We start from the raw sequence: 8661 nt of genomic DNA on the forward strand, positions 1-8661 counted from the left end.
GCCAAGTTAGGGCGTGGAAGATTTGCACAGACGAACTTCACATCTCCTCACTCCAGTTCATCGTGTTCTTCGTCCAGGGTAAATAAAAGTTACTTTTACTGCCCTCGTTGATTCGAATGATTATCTACAAAATCTTCAAAAGTGTTTTTTTTCATATCTTCACACACTGAACACCTCACAAGTCATATGTTCTTGATTCGTTTCTCTAAGCATCATTTTTCTTCAAGATTCCTCAATTGTGTGGATCATCGATCTATACAACTCTGGAACCTAAGACAAAGAACGCTTAGTGAAAATCTTCAAGACTCATCTGGTCAAATTCCTCAAACCTGTTCATTTTGAAAAACCTTCTGAGAACACATATGACCTCTCCAAATTCCTCGCAACTATACTCTGTTCACAGGTACACATGTCAGCTGCTGAATCACTAGGCTCTCATCAACTTAACTCATTTGTAGTGTTCCTCGAAGAAAAGTTGCATACTTCTTCAGAGAATTCGATTGTTCAAATTCCTCAACTAAAGAAAATGGCTGATGGTAAAAGGCCACAGAAGGGAGGAAAGAGGCCTAAGGTAAATACAGCGTTTGAGATCCCTGATGACATATATGCTGGGTACTGCACACCTACTGAGGAAACCAAGAATGAGCGCAAAGTACGCATTCAGAAGATAGAGAGGAGATGGGCAAGAGAATGGAGGGAGTACAGATATGTCACTCCTAAGTATATGAAGAAATTCGCACTCAATCCTCCATGCCCAAGAGCTCCATTGGCACCTGGCCAAATAGCAGATCCCACCAGCCTCAAGCGAGGTGAGGACTATCCTGATGAATGGGCCAAGCGCCAAGCCAAGCTGGCTAAGCAAGCCAGAGAAGCAGTGAGGAAATTTAATGAAGACTCTGCTGCTGCTGCCTCTGCTGAGGTCCTTGTTGTCAAGCAAAAGAAGGCTATGTCAAAGAAGCCTGCGCGCAAGCCAAGTGCTTCCTCAGCAATGCCCTCACGGCCAGAATCATCAAAGCCCTCACGGCCAATTCCTCATGCTGCTCCTATTCCTCCAAAGTCCTCAGCTCCTCCACCAAAGCCTTCAGCTGTTCCGACCAAATCCTCAGCACCTGTGCATCTCGCTTCGTGCAAAAGGACTGCCGGCATCTCCATTGCCTCAGGTGTCTCAGCTAGTTCCTCAGCTGCACCAAGTTCCTCACCTAGCCCCTCACTACTGAAGACAAAGGCCACTGCTGGACGAGGTCCACGCCCAAGTCCTCAAAAGAAGCAAGTCGCTTTCCAAGTGCCGTCTGATGAAGACGAAGCTGATGATGATGAACTTGCAGAAATCATCAAAGACAGGCATGTCAGGGCCGCTAGAGCCAAAGGATCAGAGGTGCCACTGCTTTTGGATCCCAAGCTGATCCTCGACTACATTGATGATTGGCACAAGAACCCCAACACTCCCTTGCCCGACTTCAAGCTGACTCCTGGCCAAAGTCACATGCTGACCCACTTCATTCAAGAAGAAAAGTGGAAATTTGAGAAGGCCAGGCAGATCAAAAAAGCGCAGTACAAGAAAGAGCGCTATCTGAAGAAAAACGTTGTCTCTATGACAATTGAAGAACTTGTCACTACTCAGACTGAGATTAAGAAACTCAGTGATGACTTTGAAGCATATCGCGCTGATTGGCTTGGAGCCAAGGTTTGTTTTGTGAAACTTGCGGATAACTTCACTTCCAATGTTGCAGCCCCAACGCAACAGGAAATTCCTCAGGCTGAAGCATCTGCTCAGCCTACTGAAGAAAATGCCAGCACCGCTGATGACAATCAGGCTGCTAAAGATAATGTGAGTTCCAGGGCTGATGACTGCATTCCAGCCGCTGAAGAAATTGCCAGGGCACCCACTAGTGGTGTGCCTGAAGAAACTGAAGAACTCAAGGCAACTGCATTAGTTGTGCCTAAAGAAAATCAACCAGATTCCTCAGCTTCTCCTGCACCAACTTTAATTTCAATCCTTCCATCTGCATCGGATGTGAAGAAGACCAAGGCTGCAGAGCGTTCTACAGTGAAGAAAAGGAAATCATCAGCTGCTTCAGATTCTTCAGCTCCGAAGAAAATGAAGCCTATGACAAGCTCATTTGCAAATCCGATTGATGTTGTTCCCATCTCAACCAGGCCATCAAAGGACCTTGTTCCTTTTGATGAAGAATATGTGATCCCCAGCGGATCTGATGAAGAAACTCATTCTGCTGCTTCATCTGAACCATTGGATGAAGAAATTGAAGTGGATGTGATCCCTTCAACACCTATCATCTCCTCTCCTATGCCTCAGTTCACAGCTGAAGAGGCTGGCGTTGAAGAAATGGAAGATGATGATGTGGACATTGGCTGCTCCACACCCGTCATCAGTGATGAATTCTGGGAAAGTCAGCATCCAAACTCTCCAATGTTCACCCCTCTACAGCAAATTCCTCAGTCCCCCACACAAACTGTTCACATGGGCTCTGAAGAAACTCATCCCACTGCATCTGTCCATGAGGAAATTCCAGCCACTAGCGCTGATGAAACTGTTGCTGCTGCACAACCAACTACGCAGACTACCATTGAGGAGGAACCAGAAATTCCTCAGCCTGAAGAACCTGCGATTGAGATTCCTAAGGTTGTGATGCAACTCACTGACACTCCTCTGCCAAAGCCAAAGGATCCATTCTCACGCAAGCAAAAGTTCAAGGCTGATGATTTCTTCGGCGAGCACGTATTCTTCGAAGATTACAACCCATATGACTCTGCTCACATTAGGAAGAGGCGTTTTTGGACTGCTAGTCAAGCCAATTTCTATTCCTCAATGCTGTTCAACAAGGAGAAGATTTTCTACCATGAGCATATTCCTCACGTGGATATGGAATCTCTACCGTGCTTCGCACCAGTCCTCAGTGTTCTTCACGACGCTGGGCTGCTCAACTTTTGCTCTGACATTTGCGATTGGAATGAAGAACTGATTCTTCAATTCTATGCAACGCTGCACATCACCGGAGATCCTGAAGATGTGAATTCATGGGTGCTGGACTGGATGTCTGAAAACACTCACTACACTGCACCAGCCTCTGAATTGCTTTGTGCTCTACCACTCAGTCCTCCCCTTGAAGAAGCTCGCTGCATCTATAGTGAACCTGAGCTCACACATCATTACTTGCAGGTGTTGATGAAACCTTTGAAGCCAGGTCAAGCACCAAGAACCAAATTCCTCGTGAAGGAATTGTTGTACGTGCCCAGAACTGTCTATCATATTCTTATGAGGACAATCAGTCCTATCAAAGGCCACGACTCATCTGATGAGGAAATTGTTGGCATCATGAAGAATCTGGTATTCAACAACATTCATGGCATTCATGTCAATTATCACGATTTCTTCATGAGGACTATGGCCAATGTTGCACTGTCTCCGTTTGAGCTGAAGCCTTATGCACCTTGGATCATGAGATTCCTCAGGACAAGGTCTTCACTCAACTACAAAGCTGATTTCCAGAATCATCTCAGCTACTTGCCCCCAATTGAAGTCCTCAAGCAGACATATTCCTCAGTTGATGGAAAGGGCAAGGCACCAGCTATAATTGATGAAGGCATTCGTCCATTGGATGGTCAGTTTCGCAAAGCTTCATCTTATTCCACCAATGATGACTCTGCCACACATGACTCTGCCAATGCACCTAAGTCCACTCCTCAAGCCACTGCTCCTCGCGTGATGACTGACCGTGAACTTCTGCTTAGTCTTCACCAGAAGGTGGATCGAAATCACAAATGGGTTAAGCGTCAGTTTGGTTCACTTCTTCACAACATGACTGCCACACACAATGCAGTGAAGAAAAACCACTACTACCTCCATCAAGTCTTCGGTCGCACCTGGGCAATCCTGTCACATCTGTATGGTGAAGAAGATCTGAAGAACATGGGTCTTAATGAAGATTTTGACTGGTCTACACCTCCTCCGAAGAAATTCAAGAAGGTCAAGGTTCCTTCTCTGGTGGCCAGCTCATATTCTTCATCGCGCGACACTGATGAACATGAAGATTTGGACGACACTGCGGCAGGCCCTACATCAACAAACGACCCCAACAACACTGGCGCTCCTTCATCAACATGATTATCTTCAGGGGCGTTAGTCCTCATTTTCGATCCTTTTGGTCATTCAATGACAAAGGGGGAGAAATATGAGTTAGTCTTCAAGCGGGTCTACTATATGGGCGTTTTTATCTGCTAAGTTACAACTCTCGTTCTTCTGAAACTTTATTGGATCGAGTTGTAATCTTAAACCCGATGGTGCTCTGATACTTTTGATGCACTGTTCTCTGATACTCTTGATGCACTATTCTGCATGCTTATTCCTCGTTAAATATTATTGCACGCATGCTGAATTTCATCAGGCACCATATTTCATCATGCATTTCAAATTCTTCATATTATATGTTAAATGCGTGTATGAATTACAAGATATAGGGGGAGATCTCCATGATTCAACTCTTCAAGTGTGCATTGCTTCAAAAGAAAATTCCTCACTATGCACATCTTTAGGGGGAGTTCTTCTATATCTTGCAATCAAATTCCTCAATATCAGTATTTACACTTCATATGTTTATCCCCGTTGAAAACTTAACCTATATTGTCATCAATCACCAAAAAGGGGGAGATTGTAAGTGCATCTAGTGCCCCTTAGTGATTTTCGTGTATTGAAGACTTATAGGTTAAGGGACTAATGCGTGTGTGAGTGTACACAGGTCTATAAGTCTATGAGGAGTTTGACATTTACAGGAAAAGTCGACCCCTAAAAATGAATATCTTCGACTGAAGATTTTGGTATTTCTAAAGACTTTCATGAAGACTTTGAAAGTGAAGAAATTGGTGTGTCCGTGAAGACTTGATATTCATGCGAGAAATATGAAGTTTGAAGACTTTCGTTTTCATAGTTTTGTTTTTCTCTTTCTTGAGTCATAGGAAACACCGTACTGTTAAAGGGGGTCGAGGGAATACTAAGGAAAAATTTCCATGTGATGCTCAACTCAAAATCCTACACCTACCAATCCCTTCGAGTGAAGCCATTGGAAATCTCATACAGTTCAGTCAATTTCTTTAGTGACAGAGACGAAGTTCTTCTGGTCTCTGAGGAATTTGTCCTGACTGAGGAGTTAGGAATTCGCCAATGCGGATTGCCTACACAGTGAGGAACATGATAGCCCTGAGGATTTTACTACTCAAAATTCCGACTGTTGCTGTGCTATGCGCCAGCTGTCCCAAAATATCTATCCACCTAACGGTCATATCATTGAAGGGCATTTATGTCTTATCATGTCGGGCTGCTCCCTAGGATACAAATAGCCGCCCCCTACAACCACTAGCTGGTTGGATGCTCCAAGAGAAACTGACACTTGTCATTTGAGAGCAACCCATCCTCCGAGGACTTTGAGCGAAAATCATCAAGTGAGGAAAAACCAAGAACCCAAAACCCAAACACCTACAAACCCCAAGTGATTGAGCATCACTGAAGAGATTGATCCTGAGTGGATCCGACGCTTGTTACCTTTGAAGACTGTGCTTCTTCCAGACGGTTAGGCGTCATGGTCTAGAGCATCCAAGAGGAATTGTGGATCACCGAGTGACCAAGTTTGTGAAGGTTTGGAAGTCGCCTGAAGACTTACCACGAGTGATTGGACGAGGTCTGTGTGACCTTAGTTCAAGGAGAATACGGTGAGGACTGGGTGTCTTGGAATAAGTGTCCTTGACTGGGTGTCCGGGACTGTGTGTCCTCGAGTTTAAATACTCAGCCGCTCCAACCAGACGTACAACTGAGACAGCAGTTGGAACTGGTCTACCAAATCATTGTCTTCACCGAGCTTACTGGTTTTATTTCCTAAACTCTTTCATTTCCTCATAACTGTGATGTATGTTTGTTCATATCTGTGTTTGAAGACTTTGACTGAAGACTTTCTCAATTTCCTCAGTTCAATTTCTTCAGTCTGTTTGTCTTCATCCTGTGTTATCCTGTGATTACTCTTCCTGTACTCTGTGTCTGTCTTCATTTCATCATGATGACTATGCTTGTATTCTGTTATTTTACCTTTGAGTACTTATTCTGCTGCTAGTAGTTCTTCGCTAAGGAATTTCCTCACCGGCAAATTCCTCAGTGAAGAATTTCATAAAAATCGCCTATTCACCCCCCCCCTCTAATCGATATAACACACTTTCAATTATTACTACTACAGCAGAAAAATAAACTACTACTAATTTTTTTGGTTTTTCTTAAAGTTTAACAAACACACAAGAAAAAAGCAGGAAAAGGAAAATAAACTAGCATGGATATTACAGTGAAAAAGTATGAGCACCGACATCTAGCAATGAGTGTGTGTGAACATAAATGTAATGTCGGTGAGAGATACGTACTCCCCCAAGCTTAGGCTTTTGGCCTAAGTTGGTTTATGGCCACGGCTGGCCTGGCGGATATCCATAATAATAGTTGTTGGGGTCGTACTGGGATGAGGAAGGATAGTTGGGATCATACTAATGTGCAGCGGTTATCGCCTGCTGAGCTGCAGCGTGGAGTCGAGCTGCCTCCGCTCTCCTCTTGTACTCTTCTGCCTCCTCTCTGGTAATAACATATCTTCCTTTTGTCTGTGAATCAAAGAAGGCAGGAGCAGGGAGAGTAATACGGAAAACACGTCGTTTATCAAAAATTAATCGATATAAGAGAGGTGATTGAGGCCTCTCGACAAACTGGTGCGAAGCCTTAGAGTTATAATCTAAATATATAGGAGGCAACTCCATATCACCCTCATGAATGTCTATCTCAAGAAAACGAGCTAAGCGGGTTACATAAATTCCTCCTAAGAAATCTCCATTATGTCTATTATGATGCAACCTACGAGCTACAATGGCTCCCATATGATAAGATTGGTCTCCTAACACAGCACTCCTAAGAATGCTAAGATCAGGGACACACATATGAGATGCTTCATCCTTAGCATTTATGCATCTACCAATGAAGAGAGCAAAATAATGTATAGCAGGAAAGTGAATGCTCCCTATGGTAGCCTGCGTTATATCTCTAGATTCCCCCATAGTTATACTAGCAAGAAAGTTTCTAAATTCAGATTTAGGGGGATCCCTAACACTACCCCATGATGGAAGTTCGCAAGCAGAAGTGAAATCCTCTAGGTCCATGGTATAAGATTTGTCATAAAGATCAAACATGACTGAAGGAGAATTACGAGAAGATGAATACTCAAACCTCCTCACAAATGAACTTGTGAGATCATGATACTGGGGGCATTTGTTAGCCTCAAAATCCTCAAGACCGGCATTGCGCAAATATGCTTTGAATTCTTCTTTAATTCCCGCACGGCCCATAAAATTTTCCGACGGTCATTCGCAAGGCCGTACTGGAGCGTCTCTTGGTGGATCCTCGTCAGCATCGCGCATAGCAATCCTGGGTCCTTGCTTTTTAGAGGAACCACCTTGGAACATCTTCCTAAACATATTGTTTTTCTCTGAAAAATTCTGAAATTTTTAGTAACTTCAAACAAAAGTGAACCAACTGCAATAAAACTGATAGCAACTACTCCTACAAGTGCCTAGAGCCTATATCAAGCATCAAAACTACCTTTGACCATATAAATTTGACATGCAAGCTCAAGAATAGGGTCACCTAAGCAGCACAAATTTGCAAACAATAAAGCACTAGAACAAAAACTAATTGAACCAATGGAGGAGTCACATACCCAGGAACAATCTCCCCAAGCAGTTTTGCGAGAGGTGCTTTGAGCAAGGAGATCGAAAATCACAGCAAAAGTGGCCGGAACTCGTGCTTGAGTTGGTTTTTCGGGTTTGTGTGAGACAGAGGAAGAAGATGGGTGCTGGGATAAGTGGAGGAGGGCCACCATGGGCCCACGAGGCAGGGGGCGTGCCCTAGAGGGGGGGGGCGCCCACCACCCTCGTGGCCAGGTGGCAGCTCCTCCCGCGGTAATTTTTGCACAGTAAATCCTCAAATATTTCCCGAAAAAATCATATTAAATTGGCCTGGCATTATCAGGACTTTTATTTTCGGGATATTTTATATTGCATGGATAAGTCAGGAAACAGACAGAAAAATACTATTTTTACTTTATTTCTACTAATTAACAGAAAATATAGAGAGGGTACAGAAGGTTGTGCTTCTAGTTTCATCCATCTCATGCTCATCAAAAAGAATCCACTAACAGGGTTGATCAAGTCTTGTTAACAACCTCATTCCGATAATCATGAAATCGGAGAAATTTCAAATAACACTAAGTAACCTCCACGGGGATATGCACATCCCCAATAATAATAATATCATATTTCTTCTTGACAGTAGGAAGAGGAAATTCAAAACCTCCAAATATAATCGATGGAATTTTTCCAATAGAGTTGCTACTATGAACTTGAGGTTGTTTCCTCGGGAAGTGTATCATATGCTCATTACCATTAACATGAAAAGTGACATTGCCTTTGTTGCAATCAATAACAGCCCCTGCAGTATTAAGAAAAGGTCTTCCAAGAATAATAGACATACTATCATCCTCGGGAATATCAAGAATAACAAAGTCCGTTAAAATAGTAACGTTTGCAACCACAATGGGCACATCCTCACAAGTACCGACAGGTATAGCAGTT

This window comes from Triticum urartu, chromosome 6A (genome assembly GCF_056163025.1).
Source record: "Triticum urartu cultivar PI428250 chromosome 6A, HENAU_Tu73, whole genome shotgun sequence".
Lineage (NCBI taxonomy): Eukaryota > Viridiplantae > Streptophyta > Magnoliopsida > Poales > Poaceae > Triticum > Triticum urartu.